Source organism: Herpailurus yagouaroundi, unplaced genomic scaffold, assembly GCF_014898765.1.
Source record: "Herpailurus yagouaroundi ecotype Mexico unplaced genomic scaffold, PumYag 186, whole genome shotgun sequence".
NCBI classification, from domain to species: Eukaryota; Metazoa; Chordata; class Mammalia; order Carnivora; family Felidae; genus Herpailurus; species Herpailurus yagouaroundi.
In genome coordinates, this window is record NW_024412417.1 from 39,178,746 (window position 1) to 39,194,668 (window position 15,923).

At 44.6% G+C, this 15,923-nt stretch overlaps 2 long non-coding RNA genes across 6 annotated transcripts in view; one reads left to right on the forward strand and one right to left on the reverse strand.

Annotated features, from left to right (window-relative positions):
* The window catches only part of LOC121042991 (uncharacterized), a 172,003-nt gene that overhangs the window by 136,044 nt on the left and 20,036 nt on the right, over positions 1-15,923 (reverse strand). For all 5 annotated transcript variants that reach the window (XR_005796612.1, XR_005796613.1, XR_005796614.1 and 2 more), the window contains one exon: positions 9,522-9,637. This is a non-coding gene — a long non-coding RNA (uncharacterized LOC121042991). The remainder of the gene's footprint in view (positions 1-9,521; positions 9,638-15,923) is intronic.
* LOC121042992 (uncharacterized) lies at positions 4,822-13,305 on the forward strand. The gene is made up of 2 exons (XR_005796616.1): positions 4,822-4,869; positions 13,178-13,305. It is a non-coding gene; the product is annotated as an uncharacterized LOC121042992 (long non-coding RNA).

Here is a 15,923-nt window from a genome sequence, read left to right on the forward strand (position 1 = left end):
ATGATTCTCTGTTAGGTATTATTCAGGATCCAAGTGTGGGGTGTCGGAGATTGCCCCAGTAATTCACTGCATCTACCAGGCGACCTTATGTCTCTCCCTGGAAATCTGGGCCTCTTTCCCCCACCCTTCTCTCTCCTTTGTCTAATCCTGGGGACAAAAGAGCAGAAGTAGTCAAGTGAGTGGCTTGGAAGCCAGCTTTCTGGGTCAGATTGTCCATCTGTAAAGCAGGGAGGCACCCAATTTTCAAACAACCAATGATCCCTCATTGCCTTAGAACGCCATCAAGGTCTGCCCACTTTCATGGCCCCAACGTCACTGCTTTTTCCTCTTGCCACTCTGATGCCTTTGCCTTTCTTCTTCTATCTGCACCGACTTTCCCCCCAAGTATTTGCTTCGTCTGCCGGCAGTGCCCCCCTTCCCTCACTCTGTAACGTGGCCATCTGCGAAGGAATGTCCTCCGCGAGGCATGCTGAAATCTTAGTGTGAACCACTGACAGAAACCTCAACTCTCGGACTTTTTTCCCGCTTTATTTTGAAGTAAAAGGGGGCGGGGGGAGGATGAAAGCACACCCACATCGGGAAAAATTGTTTACTTATTTATTTTGAGAGAGCAGAGGAGGGGCAGAGAGAGAAGAGAGAAGGGAGAGAGAGAATCCCAACGATGTGGGACTTAATCCCATGAACCGTGAGATCCTGACCTGAGCCGAAATCAGGAGTCAGAGGCTTAACTGACACCAAGGCACCCCTAGAGACTGTTGTCAAGAAGTGATCCCCAGGGGTCCCTGACGGGCTCCACCGATAGAGCATGTGACTCCTGATCTCAGGGTCATGTGTTCAAGCTCCATAATGGGCGTGGAGCCTGCTTTTAAAAAAATTAATAAAAATAAATGATTCCCAGCTTCTTCTCTAAGAGCAGTTTATGGTGAACAACTTCCTGCCTTCGGAGGCCTACACTGGCCGACTCCTCTCTCACTCCTTCCTCCCAGCGTACAGCGACTAATAAGGAAAAGGTCGATATCACAATTGTTGGGGCACATGTTTGTCCTTCCCACCCTAACCTCCTTGACACCTGCCAAGATGACACACACATGAACGGAGCACACACATGTGCGCACACACACATCAGAGTGTGACATCATCATCTCTGACATATTATGTATTGGTTGTTGTTGTTTGTTGTCTGCTTCCCCCCCACCTCCTGTCACCGAATTGTAAGCCCCCTGGGACTTAGTTTTTTGCTCACTGTTATATGTCTAGTGCGTATATTATGCAACACATAATAGGATTCATTCAATATTCAACAAGTGTTGAATGCAGAAATGAATGAATGAATGTAATGAATGATGGATGGATGACTGAATGGTGAAAACAACTCACTAAACTTATAAGAGTAGAAGGGTTGCTACTTATTAATTATGCAATCTTAAGCAGGACTTAAATCTTCTAACGAATGAATGATGGGTGGGTGGATAGAGGGATGGGTGGATGGATGGATAGATGGACAGATGGATGGATGGATGGAGGGTAGGTGGATGGATGGATGGTTGGATAGACGGATGGATAATGGGTGGGTGGACAGATGGATGGATGGAGGGAGGATGAATGGGTGGATGAATAGATGGATGATGGGTGGATGGATGATGGAAGAACGCACTTAAGTCACTTAATCAGTAGTTCTGCTACTTCCTAGCTTCACAGTCTTAACTCAGAACTTACACCTGTGTGGGCCTCAGTATTCTCATCTGTGAAAAGGGCAGAGCAGCATTTTAAAAGAAACACAAAAGTTACAGAAGAACTAAGTCTACCCATACCTCCATGTGCAGCTCTAACACCATCATCACCATGTAGACTTTACCTGTTCCTCCAACAGCATCTGACACTCCTCTAGATTCCTCTACACCTTCTATGTGTCCTTCTTATGCATGATCACTGAGGGCTGAGAATGTGCTCTGGAGATGAACAGAACTTCAAGACTGACTGAGAAGAGATCCCTGGAAGACTAAAGGGGGCCTTAGGAGAAAGCTAGAAATGCACTAGGTGGCATGAGAAGGACTTTTTGACAAAATGAAGGAAATTCACAGGAAGAAAGGAAAATAGAGAAGGCAATAAGGGGAGAAAAAGCAGTAAATGCAGCCTCGACCTTCTTGAAATCGGAAAATTATCTGCACGAAAGTGGTAGGATTTTTTAGAGCAAGGAAGGCATAGGCTGAGGGAAATTAGAAGCCCCATGGACACTAGATCCCCATGAAAAGGATGGGAAGGCCACAGGGCCATTCATTACAGGCAAGGGCACAGGAGGGGATGCTTATGTGTCAGTGATTTTCCTGTGTCCCAGTAGAAACAGCAGCATTTATGTACAAAATGAACAAATTATGCAGGGCACCAGAGGCGGGTCTCAGGACTCAGCACAGTGTGGAAGCAGAGGGACCCTGTGTGTGGTCACTGGTATCCCAGTGAAGAGGAACAGTACCACCTAGCGTTCAGCAGCTTGCACCTACCTAGCTTTTAACATTTCACGACTGAAAGAATTTGAGAATCTCGTTCAGCTAAAACATATTTTGGGCTGACGTATAAACAGTCGATTCATTGCCAAGAATAAACGATGCAGTCATTCCTTTTATGCTTTGAGAGAGGAAGGATGGATTGGAAAAGAAAAAGAGGGTAAGAGGGTGTTGAGGGTTCCAATTATGGGTCAGGATACAGCCCTGCAGAGACTGTAAAGGGAGGCAATCAACCCACACAGGAGATCTCAAAGGCTTCTAATTTTGCAGAGGGCTGTCATTCAACTGGGCAAGGTTAAAGGGGACGTGTGTAGTGAGCTGTCCATTGTGCTAAGGCCTAGGGGACACAAGAGGGAGCTATGCCAAAAAACCCAAGATAGAAGTAAACATCAAGGTCTGTGGAAACAAAGAAGGGAGCAATTAACTTGACATGTATAAGGGACCGGGCAAACAGGGTCCTCTTCCCAGCTCTACCATTCCCTCACTGTGGGTCCTCAGACGAGTTACCTTAAGTCTCTCCGAGCCTCAGTTTCCTCCATGAAAATGATGATGGTAATAATGACCACACCGTATTGCAAGGATTAAAAAATGTATTTGAGGGGCGCCTGGGTGGCGCAGTCGGTTAAGCGTCCGACTTCAACCAGGTCACGATCTCACGGTCCGTGAGTTCGAGCCCCGCGTCGGGCTCTGGGCTGATGGCTCAGAGCCTGGAGCCTGTTTCCGATTCTGTGTCTCCCTCTCTCTCTGCCCCTCGCCTGTTCATGCTCTGTCTCTCTCTGTCCCAAAAATAAATAAACGTTGAAAAAAAAATTAAAAAAAAATGTATTTGAAAGAACCTAACACAATGCCTAACACCTACAAATATTCACTAAATGTGAATTCCTATTATAGAGGAGGCTTCAGGGAAGGTGTCATTGGGCAAGAGACTTTTGAGCTAGATCTAAAAGAAGTAAGAGTTTCATTTTCTCATCTGAAGAACTCTATCCCCCCTTAATTGAAAGAATAACTCGAGATGGATGTGCTTGGAGCAGTGAGGCTGATCGATGTATGTACCCCTCCTTCTAGACAGATAAATGACTTACTACAAGATGTCAGTGGGTGACAGCTGTCGCAGGCAGATCACCCAGACCTCCCAAAGAACAAGCAGGTTACGCCCAGGTGGAGATAGCATACTTTCTGTTGCCAATCACCCTTCTCTGCAGAGCCATGGGTTGAGATTGCAGGCTGTGTCCCTGAGGGTGTTCACAGGCTGTGGCCGAAAACGGCAGGTCAGGGAGGTATTTACTACAGACAGCAAGAAAGGTTATTCTTGCACTTTCTGAGAGCAATCTGCTGTTTTTCTGCCTCTAATGGATTCGGAAGGCATTGTCACTGCAGAAGACCAGGCTGATTCCACCCCAAAGATACTTCTCAACAGCACCTGTGCTTTCCCGGCTGGTGCACAAGACACATTTAAAAATTCCTCGGCTTTAATGATGGAACTTGCAGATTCTCCCACATCCTAATCGATAATCACAGGAACACTTCAGGAAGGAGGAAATAGGTATCTGTTGTGAAAATGAACAGGCTTCTTTCCCTACACACGGCCAAGAGCAGGAAACCAGTTCTGCACATCTCTGTCTTGCTTAGAGCGCCACCTGCCGGTCCAGAGAGGTGCTTTCCTACCCAGGAGATCTTTTCCCTGTAGGAATCCTACAAAATTCATGCTTCTTCACAACCAAGAAAAATAGAGATCAGCACTGTACTAGGCATCAGTACATGCCAAAGTGCAAGTGACACATGCAACCTAAGAGACATCTTATTTCCAGCTAGGAGGGCAGGAAGAGACATCAGAGCAAAGAAATCAATTTGTGAATATATCAAAGTTAAACTTAACTCAATGTGAAAGCAATAATCGAGCCCAGCAATATGTGCCTAGCGTTGTTAGGTGCTGATAATACTGAAGGGGATACAGTGTTTTACCATCACAGACCCAACTTCAATAATGAGTGACAATTAAAATACAGAGTGAGAGGGGCGCCTGGGTGGCTCAGTTGGTTGAGCGTCCGACTTCGGCTCAGGTCATGATCTCGCGGTCTGCGACTTCGAGCCCCACGTCGGGCTCTGTGCTGACAGCTTGGAGCCTGGAGCCTGCTTCAGATTCTGTGTCTCCCTCTCTCTCTCTGCACCTCTTCTGCTCACTCTTATGCTCTGTCTCTGTCTCTCTCTCTCAAAAATAAATAAACATTAAAAACATTTTTTTAAATAAAATAAAACAAAATAAAATAAAATAAAATAAAATAAAATAAAATAAAATAAAATAAAATAAAATACAGAGTGAGGGGGCGCCTGGGTGGCTCAGTTGGTTAAGCGTCCGACTTCAGCTCAGGTCATGATCTTGCAGCTCGTGGGTTCAAGTCCTACATCAGGCTCTGTGCTGACAGCTCAGAGCCTGGAGCCTGCTTCGGATTCTGTGTCTCCCTGTCTCTCTGTGCCTCTACCGCTAGCGCTCTCTCTCTCTCTCTCTCTCAAAAATAAATAAATATTTTATAACTGTTTAATAAAAAAAAAAAGATAGAGTGATCATGTGACCCAATTATAAAGAGTATGAAGGGAGCCTAAAGAAGACAGAAGGTTGAGGGGTCTCCGAGTACAGTTCTTGAAAAGCTAGACAGGTAAAGGCAAAAAGAGGGAATGAAAGAGGCGTTCAGTTTGTGGGGATTAATAGATATATTTAGGGGTATAGATCAGAGCAGGGGTCATCCAGGGGGTGCCCCAAATCACTGATGGGGAGGCCCCAGCCGCACAGCTTGTACCGTATCCCCGCATGCCCCAGGCAGGGCTGAGTGGACTAGGAGGGAGCACATTACCCAGCCTGAGCTGGGGCGTTAGAACAGAGACTTCAGGGTCTCTGATTGGGAAGAAAGGCGTCTAACTTGAGATGCCAAGAAGCCAGGACTGGCTGTGCAGGTGAAGCAGAAGAGAAATAAAGTCTTCAGGAGGAAAAAAAAAAAAGTTCCATTTGGGTTCAGCACCTCTCTGCTACTGTTGTCTCTCTCCTGGGTTATTTTAGGAGCCTCCTAACACGCATCCCTGCCTCTGCCCTCGCCCCTCTCAGTCTCCTTTACAGCAGGAGGTGACTCCGTCCTGACTCTAACCAGACTCCTTCAGTCCCTCCTTAATTGTGTCCTAGTGTCAGACCTCAGAGTCGAGACCTAAAACAGTTCAAAAAACCCATATGGCCGCCCCCAGTATCACCAATCTAATCTCCAGCTAACTTCCCTCTGGCTCACTCTGCCCCTCCCCCCAGGCCTCTCTGCTGTTGCTGGAAATGCTGCCTCAGGGCCTTTGTGTTCCCTCTGCTCTCAGCCTGGAATCTCTTCCTCCAGAGAGCCAGAGGGCCAGTAACGCAGGCATTCACCCCTTTAAGGTTTGTTCGAGTATCAGGGCACCAGGGTGGCTCAGTCCGTTGAATGTCAGACTCTTGATTCCAACTTGGATCATGATCTCACGGCTTGTGGGATCGAGCCCCAAGTTGGGCTCTGTGCTGACAGTGAGGGATTCTCTTGGGATTCTCTCTCTCTCCCCCTCCCTCTCTCTCTCTGCCCCCCACCCCCCGCACGTGTGCTCTCTCTCTCTCTCTCTCTCTCTCTCTCTCGAAATGAATAAACTTAAAAGAAAAGATTTGTTCAAATATCAACTTTTCAGTGAGATCTCTCTTTATTCCCCAATTAAAAATTAAAACGCTGTATAATATCTCCTACCCCCTGTCCTTGCTGTATTGTTCCTAGAACTTATCACCATCTGACACACTACAGATTTTCTTTATTTAGATTGTATACTGTCTGGCTTTGACCCCACCACCACCTCCAACTGTTACTAGAATATGGGGAAGAGATTTTAACCAATTGGTTAGCTAATTAATGCTTAGTGGAGTAGATGGGTGCATGGAGAAAGCTCCTTCTGGGTCCTAATTGTTGTTCTAGCTCTTCATTCACCTGCTCCTGACCCTGCCACATACCTGCCATTGGGTCCTAAGTAACCCCTCTGCACTTTATGAGAAATTCTTCTTTGGTTGCTTAAAATAATCTCAGTTCATTTTTGTTGCATGGGCAAACTAAAAAGTCCTACTGGATAAAATGAGAGAACGGTCTTTGAAGATGCCCTATCTGAAATAACTTGTCCTCTAAATATCCCGAAGCCTTGCTCCCTTCCGTCACTTAGGTTTCCGATCAGGTGTCTCTGTTATCATAGAGGTCTTCTCTGACCACCTTCTCTAAAATAGCAACCTTCTAGAATGGATCTCAAGTGTTCTCACCACACACACACACACACACAAAAGTACCTATGTGAAATGATGGATTTGTTAACTAGCTTGATTGTGGTAATCAAGGTATATGTACATCAAAACATCATATTGTAGAACCTAAATATATACCGTTTTTATTTGTCAATCATAGTGATATACAACTGGGAAAGAAAATAAAATGGCGCCCTTCTGTCTCCCCATCACAGTCTATTCCGACCCAAACTTCACGTCTCTTCGTAGCACATAGGGCTAGTCTGATGATATATTTATTTGCGTACCGCTCCCTCCACTGGAATGTAAACTCCAGGAAAACAGAGACATAGGGTTTTTATCACTGGATCCTCTGTGTTTAGAATAGTCTAGCACCCAGCTCACACTCAGTACCTGTGTGTTCATCTACTCAATCTACACAAATACGTTTAAAATGCCACTCACCGTTCCCAGTGCTGTGGAAACACCTGCCCTGCACAAACCTATGTTCTAAGAGGAGATTTTTGTTAACTGTGAAGTGAATACACTCAGAGGTGAGAAATGCAGAGGCTGTGTTGAAGTGTTGCTGGACCTGAGAGTTGAGACAAGAACTGAACTTGAGAGACCACCATGGAGACCCTGGTGAGTCGTAGAAGGCTTTGGTTGGTTGCTTGCCCAACATCCACCTCCCCCCCGCCCACACACCAACAGAACACAGATTTTCTACTGGAGAACTACCCTCCATCCAATTTCGGCAACACTAGATCGATACTACCTTCAGCTCTAGGAGCCGCGTTTCAATAGATGTAAGCAATCAGCATGTGACCCTTTGGCCACCAACGTTGGTTTGCAGTAGAACGAACGTGTGACTCAGTTCAAACTAGCAAGGCAGGAAGACATATTTGTTGAAGCTTCTGGGCAGGAAGTGCCTCTCTTTTCCATAGGAACTAAAGGAAAGGAACCGCTTTCCTGTGGATAGCCAGGTTGAAGCTGTGTGTTCCAGAACCCTTGCAGCAAACATGGCTTCCAGAAGCTAAAGAATGAACAGTACAAGGTGGCATGTGGAGGGCAAAGCAACATATAGAAAATGGCAGAGTTCAGAGAATTGCCCTGATGATGTCAGAACCCCCTGGAACAAACGGCCTGAAGCACAACTTCTGAACTTTGCTGTCCTACAAGCAAATACACGCCCTTTATGGATTAAACCAGTTTAGTATTTGTCAAACTAGGAAAGGAATACATGCTTGTTGAAACATGAGAAATAGTAAAAAAATACATAAGACAGAGCTAATCAGCTGCTTCTATGTTCCTTCTCACCCTATCTTCTGAAATATCCAATATTAACAGTTGGATGTTGTATGGGTTGGAATGTGTCTCCCCAAAATTTCCTATGTTGAAGTCTTAAGTTCCAATATCTCAGAGTGTGACTCTATTTGGAGATAGGATCTTTAAAAAGGTAATTAAGTCAAAATGAGGACTACAGGTGGGCCCTAAACCAATAATATTGGTGTCTTTATAAGAAGAGATTAGGACAAACACACAAAGGGAAGACCATGTGAAGATATGAGAAGACAGCCATCTGCAAGGCAAAGAAAGAGACCTCAGAAGAAATGAATCCTGCCAACACCTTGGTCTTGGACTTCTAGCTTCCAGACTTGTGAGAAAATGAATTTCTGTTGCTTAAGCCATTTAGTATATGGTACTTTGTTATAGCAGCTGTTGCAGACTAATACACATTTGTATCTTTCCACACCTATCTCCTTGCTTTCATCTACACCTACAACGTATCTACACACAACCATGGATTCTGTCTTTGTTTCTATCAAAAGATTCCTACAATACACCCGCTTTTGTCACAAAAAGCATGGGTACTGCTAAAAATCAGCTGAGACCAGTCCATCTCACCTATTTCCTAATTTTACATGCATGTGCATGTAAATAAATATAATTTCATATAAATGCCATTATATACAACTTGGGGTCTGGAGGAAGAGTTTCTTGTTTTCTGTTTGGTTTTCTCGTTTGTTGTTTGTGTGTTTTGTTTCTGTTTTTGTTTTGGGGGGGGTACTGTTTTCTTTTACTTTCATTTCTTCCCCAAGGTTTGTCTCTCTTCTTTTCCTTCATACCCAAGATAAACCAAATTAACAACCTCATGTGTGTCCCAGCACCCACACTTTTCTCTGATCCATGTAATCTTTTTATTGCCAAGTTATAGCATTCCAACCCAACTGCACAATCTCTAGGAGCTGATGGCTATAACACAAAGATGTGCCTTCACCCCATCCAGTCCAGTCCCAGCGTGGATCTCATGATAGTTCACGGTGGATCTCATTATGCCTCAGGGCTCAGGGGTTAAAATGAGAGCCCCAGATGTGGACTTTGCCCAAAGCCAGAAGCAGAAGAAACATGGCTGACCACATGTGACCTTATGATTGCCTTTGTTAGCACACAAGAGACACCTGCTGGAGACCGTCAAGATTGGTGGGAAAAGCGAAATTGTGCCGTGGCTGCTGGATACCCTGTAGTAGTCGGAAAGCCCTACAAAAACTGTTTTGTTCTCCCCAATTTAACTCTCCCTGCCCCAACGTCGTGTTTAGATGATAACATGGGAACAGACTGGTCTCCGAAAACAGCTCAGACGCACTGATGGCAATCGGTTGTTACTGTCTAGTGTAAACATGACTTATCTGTGTTAACAGCAATGTTTTTGTGCCTTTATAGATCCGTAAAGTATGAGAATAAGACAAGAAGTTCCCATTTACCTTCCTTTTAAAGACTCAAGTTATGGAACCAGTCCTGTTGCACTTTGCTCAAGGTGATCTGTCTTCGGCAGGGTAAAGGCAGAATAGATCAGAGAGACTCCAGACCCAAGGAAGCGCTGTTAAGAGAACAGTGGAATTTCACACAGGATGGCCTCCAGGTACGTGCCATTCAGAAACCAGCTCTGTGGCCGCTGAGCTCACAGTTTTAGGCCACACATCCACACACCAGCAGCCTGTCTGTGCCCTACCAGGAGCTTTATTCTATGCAGCAACTGATTCCACCTCTTTCTCCAGCGTGAGATAAATGCTCATTCGGGCTCGCACACTAGAAATATCCTGTATTTCAGAAACAGAGTGTTGGGGTGCCTGGGTGGCTCAGTCAGTTAAGCGTCTGGTTCTTGATTTTGGCTCAGGTCCTGATCTCGTGATTTGTGGGTTCGAGCCACACATCCGGCTCTGTGCTGACAGTGTGGAGCCTGCTTGGGATTCTCTTTCTCTGTCTCTCTCTCTGCCCCTCCGCTGCTTGCTCTAAGACGCATAAATAAACTTTAAAAAAGGAAGAAAGAGAAAGAAACAGGGGCGTCTGGGTGGCTCAGTCGGTTAAGCGCATCCAACTTCAGCTCAGGTCATGAACTTGCATTTCGTGAGTTCAAGCCCTGCATTGGGCTCTGTGCTGATAGCTCACAGCCTGGAGCCCACTTCAGATTCTGTGTCTCCCTCTCTCTCTCTGCCCCTCCTAGCTCATGTTTTGTCTCTCCCTCTCAAAAATAAACATCAAAAAAATATTTTTTAAAGAAAGTTTTACAAAAAATAAATAAAAGAAGACAAAATGGAGGGTTTTACAAATAGATAAACTCTTCAAAAGAGATTCTGAATAAAAGATATGTACAGGTTAACACATGTGAAGATGGAAAAAAAACAATGATAATCCTCTCAAGCAACAAGTGCAAATCAGAACCATAATAAAATATTTGGGGTCAAGAAAAGAGCAAAATAAAAGATAATGTAGTGTTGGTGAAAATACAGGGAAACTGGATTGTCACACAGTCGATGGGAGAATAAATTCGTACAAGCTTTCCAAAAAGCAATTTGATAATTCATAAGCAAATAAACACATGACTACTTTTGAACTGCAACTCTGTTTATGGACGTTAATTCTGGTATACAAATATTTATTGTCTTAGTAAGCTGTTCATAATACACGAGGCTGTTAGTTTTTCTTTATTTTTTAATTAGGCTTCAGACCCACAATCTGAACTCACAATCCTGCGATCAAGACCCTGCGACGAGAACCGAGCTGAGACCATGGGTCAGAAGCTTAACCAACTGGGCCACCCAGATGCCCCAATATATGAGGTTTTTAAAAATATGAATGGAAGAAGCTTATCGATGGGGGCATCAAAGGCAAGCTGAGGACAAAGCACAAGCTGACACGCCACACCCCCCCCCCACACACACACCAGGTGGGACACCTGTGACATTCTTCAGGCTCTCCTGGCTACCCAAGAACAAAGGAAAGGGAAAAACAAGTGGTTAACTGATAGAGATCACAGTCCTGCAGGATGAGTCTCAATCAGTCTGCAACTTAATGATTTACAAAAACAAAACAAAACAAAAAAACAGGCAATCTCCAGAAACCTACAGTCACAGTTTCCTGGAGCCCTAACATCACCCTCCCGTCCAGTGATGGGGGGAAGAAGACAAGAAGAAAATGTAAATGAAATTCAATTCGTTTGTAAACTGGAGCCCACCGGACAGATGCTTGAGGCTGGTGGAGTAGAACATTTCTCCAGCAACTCCCTACTGTCTTCATGTTAATGCTTTGCTAGGGGGAAAAAACCACCTTAGCTTGACAATAGCTGGGCCTCCAGTATCTCAGGAGTTCTCTTTAGCACACGAGGTTTCTCTTTGGAAACCTCCCTTTTGCCTTTCCCTCCCCCAACTCCACAGTATTTAACCAGTCACCCCTCACCACCCCAGTGCAGCTCTTTCTGCCCGCAGGTCCTGTCCCCGGGCTCTAATAAATCGTCTTTTGCACTAAAGACCTCTTAGGAACTCCTTTTTGGCCATCGGCTCCTGACCCCCACCCTCCCTCCGAAACTTCATCACCTTCCTAGACGTAGTTTTAATCCCAAAAGGCTAGAGGGATTCAGATCATTCCAAGTGTCTACTTACTGCACCTTTTAAAATGCTGCCAGACCCACTGGTCACCATCGAAGCTAAAATAAGGAAGACAGTAGGCTAAAGACTTACTGCATTGGTAGACCGCTAATTCACCTTGTGAGAGTCCCAGACCCCCTGCTCTGGATGTTTTTAGCCTTCTCGTGCCCTCAGCCTGGACAAAGCAGTTGGCTTTGGAGTTTGACAGACTGGTCTCACACTTGTCACTCATTATCCATGTGTGAGGTCAATTGTCAGGCTTTGGGCTTCAAGGTCCTTATCTGCAAAAGGGGGGGGGGGATGTTCCCCGCCTCGGGGGGTTCTGCAAGGATTAACTGAAAGAGTGCACATTAAGTGCCGACCATGGTGCCTGGCGCTTAGGAGTAAATGGGCAATAAATATCCCTGTATGTGTGTAGTTGGGGACCGTCCAGAGCAGCAGTGAATTTCTTGGGCCTGTGATGGAGGGGCTGGTTAGTGTCTCCACTGTCCCCTTGTGAGTGAAGCATGCGATGAGTATGGTGTTCTCATGGGTCAACAGCCATTCCTGGTGCTTTTATTTTTGCTGCCTTTGTAGCAGAACCTTGATAAATTACAGCTATTTGCACGAAACTGGATTGCACAAATTGGATATCTGTGTCCATGCTTTGCTTCAATCTCATGCTGAGGTAATGTGATTATTACAAAGTGTGTATGTGTGTGTGTGTGTGTGTGTGTGTGTGTGTTTATTCTTTTACTATGGTCAGGGTCTTTTCATCCATTTCTTACTTAGTAGACAGTAAAATCCTTTGGAAATAAGGACACAATGTTAGGGAAGTACTTCTTTCTTTTTTTTAATTAAAAATATTGTTTTAATGTTTACTTATTTTTGAGACAGAAAGAGACTGAGTGCGAGCAAGGGTGGGGCGGAGAGAGACGGAGACACAGAATCTGAAGCAGGCTCCGGGCTCTGAGCTGTCAGCTCAGAGCCCGACGCGGGGCTCAAACTCACGGACTGTGAGATCATGACCTGAGCCAAAGTCAGATGTTTAACCTACTGAGCCATCCAGGTGCCCCTCTTTTTTTAATTTTCAAAATAATAATAATAATTATTATTATTATTATTATTATTATTATTATTTTGCTATAGCACTCCTCAGTATCTGAAATGGTCGTATTTATTAAATGCTTAATTATTCACTATCTTTCTCATCCACTAGACTATGAGCTCCTTGAGGGCAGAGAGCACATCTGGTTGTTTTTTCACCCCTGTTCCTCTAGTACCTAGATCAGTATCTGGAACATAATTGGTGCTCAGTAAATACTTGTCAAAAGAGAAATGTAAAAGGAGAACATGCTTTTGTGAAAAGATTTCACCAGCCTGAACCAGAGGGAGCCACCCGTGAGGCCCAGCTAATATGCTTTTTTGAAAAATTACTAGGTTACTAGACATCTATTAAAATCCTGAACAGGGGCACATGGGTGGTTCAGTCAGTTGAGAATCCAACTTCAGCTCAGGTCATGATCTCACGGTTCATGAGTTTGATCCCCACGTCGGGCTCGCTGCTGTCCCAGCTTGGGGCCCACTTCGAATCCTCTAGCCCCCTTTCTCTCTACCCTTTCCCTGCTCAGGCTCTCTCTCTCTCTCTCTCTCTCTCAAAAATAAATAAACGCTAAAAGAAATCCGGAACTTTTGCTTTTCTGGAAAATTACGTGACTTCTGGGAGCACAGTACAAACCCAACTTTTACTGTAAGCAACTGACACTGCTTCTGGGTGATGTGGACTCTTCTCCCCAGTTTCATCCCCACTAATGTGGAGAACAAAGGCAAAAGAAATGCAGAAAAATATTAAACTTTCTGGAGCGCCTGGGTGGCTCAGTCGGTTAGGCATCGACTCTTGATTTCGGCTCAGGTCACGATCTCACGGTTCGTGAGATGGGGCCCTAAGACAGGCTCTGCACTGAAAGTGTGGAACCTGCTTGGGATTCTCTTCTCCCTCTTTTTCTGCCCCTCCCCGGCTCATTCTCTCTCTCTCTCTCTCTCTCTCTCTCTCTCTCTCTCTCTAATAAATAAATAAACTTAAAAAAATACAAATATTAAACTTCTTTGTAACTTACATCCCGTTGACAAATACTTGAGACAGACCAAGTGACCTTCCTCCAAGAACTCAGCTGCCTCAATGTGAATACTTTGCTAGCAGCAAAAGGCAACCTTAGCTTGACATAAACCTGACCTCCAGGATCCAGTAAGTCTTCTTCAGCATATAAAAATCCCTTCGACTTCCTTTATCTCTGCCTATGCCCCGAGATATATGTTAACAATTAGCCTGCAAACATATGGCCCACTGATACATATCTGAAGGGTCTCACGACTGAGACAGTAGTAAATGACCTTGTCCCAATAGCAGCAAGCCACTCAAGGGCCTGGAAACCTTGCTTACAAATTCCTTAGAGACTTACCCTATCTCTAACCCCCTCCCAGCTTGAAAGTATATAATCAGTCACTTCTCACAATCCCAGTGTAGCTCTTCTGCCCACGGGTCCTGTCCCTGTGCTTTAATAAAACCACCTTGTTTGCACCGAAGACGTCTCAAGAATTCTTTTTCTTTTTTTTTTTTTAGTTTTATTTATTTATTTTGAGCGAGAGAAAGAAAGAGCAGGGAAGGGGCAGAATCCTCCCTTGAGGTGGGGCTCAAAGCCACAAACCCTGATATCTTGACCTGAACCAAAATCAGGGGTCAGATACTTAACTGACTGAGCCACCTGGGCACCCCTCAAGAATTCCTTCCTGACTGTTCGCTCCCAGACCCCAACATTTCACATCACCTACCACCAAGTCTCCCTCTAGAGAACAGAAGAAAATATTTTTAAAGTATCCCTGAATCCCAACATCCTTAGCAAACGCTCCTTATGCTTTTATGAAGTTCTTCGAGATTTCCATTGTGAAAACACGGTCAGATTTCATGGTTGTTGTTCATGGTGCAGCAATATTGTAGCAAGATTATAAACACATAGACAGTCTGAAAATATCTTTGTACATGGTGTGGAGAGAGATCTTCCAGAGTATCCTCTGAAATATCATTCAGAGTAAAAATGCCATGAGGCTGTACTCTCATTATTGTGGGTTTATTCCTTCTTCTCATTCACTGGGAGGTGAGAACATATTGACGACAAAGATGCCCTTAGGCTTTTGTTCTTCTACAAAGAAGTTTCCATGGAGTTCAACAGCTCTCAGTGAATCACTGTAAGACACTGTGTTAACTTCCCGTAGCACACCAGGGCCATCAAGGATTCTCAACACCTTAATACTGCAACCATCTCTCATAACACATGCAAGCCGCCTCTTAAGGAATGCAGAAACAAAATAGTTCTAACGCATACAAAAATTTTTAAGAAGAAAAACATAGTAAACGGCAGGGGGAAGGAAAAATTGCTAAAGCCTCCCTGCATTCCCTGTAAAGTTTTAATCAGGCACAATTCTGTTGAGCCTGGAATGGGAAGAGAATAATGAGCTTCTATTTCGGGAGGTTACGATAATCAGAAATCCTGACAATACTGATTTCCTGCAAGGCACAAAAAAGCCATGGCCTCAGCTGGCAGGGTTGAAGTGCGTCCAGTTCTAATCTCTGTGAAAAGGGGATTGGTGCTTGACGAATACACCAGATCCCTGCATTCCAGAGCTCATGACTGTCTAATCTATAAGGACTCAGGCACAGATTTCCTGTTTTTTCCCCATCTTTTCTAGTGTTTAAAAAAAAAAAATCTATTCATTGATGCAGTGGGGAAGAAGCTGGGAGGACACAGAGTCCACATCCTTTTTCCAACCAGTGGGGATACCGAGGCAAAGGAAAGTTCTCTCAAGTTCAACAAACAGGATGGACCCACCAAATGGCAAGGAGTTATTTCTACTCTTTGTTTTTAAAACGATAGGATAAATTAGCAAATTTAAAAGCAGCAAATCCCACCATTCTACTCAGTAGACAAGTTTCATCCACGTGTGCATAAAGAGTTTCACCGTTGGCATAACAAAGACGGTTATTTTCAATAAAATCGATGTGGCTTGATCGTGAGACTGGATGTGGAGGCAGAGAACGATAGAAGGTGCAGACCTCTAGAAATCTGACTGGGGTAATCCGACATAGGTAAACCCCTTATGCGTTCCATCATCCTGAGAAACATCCCGAGAAAGAAGGCAGGACCTCATTTTCACAGCCTCATTTTCAGCTAGACTCAGCCACGTGACTTATGCACCACCAATCAGATG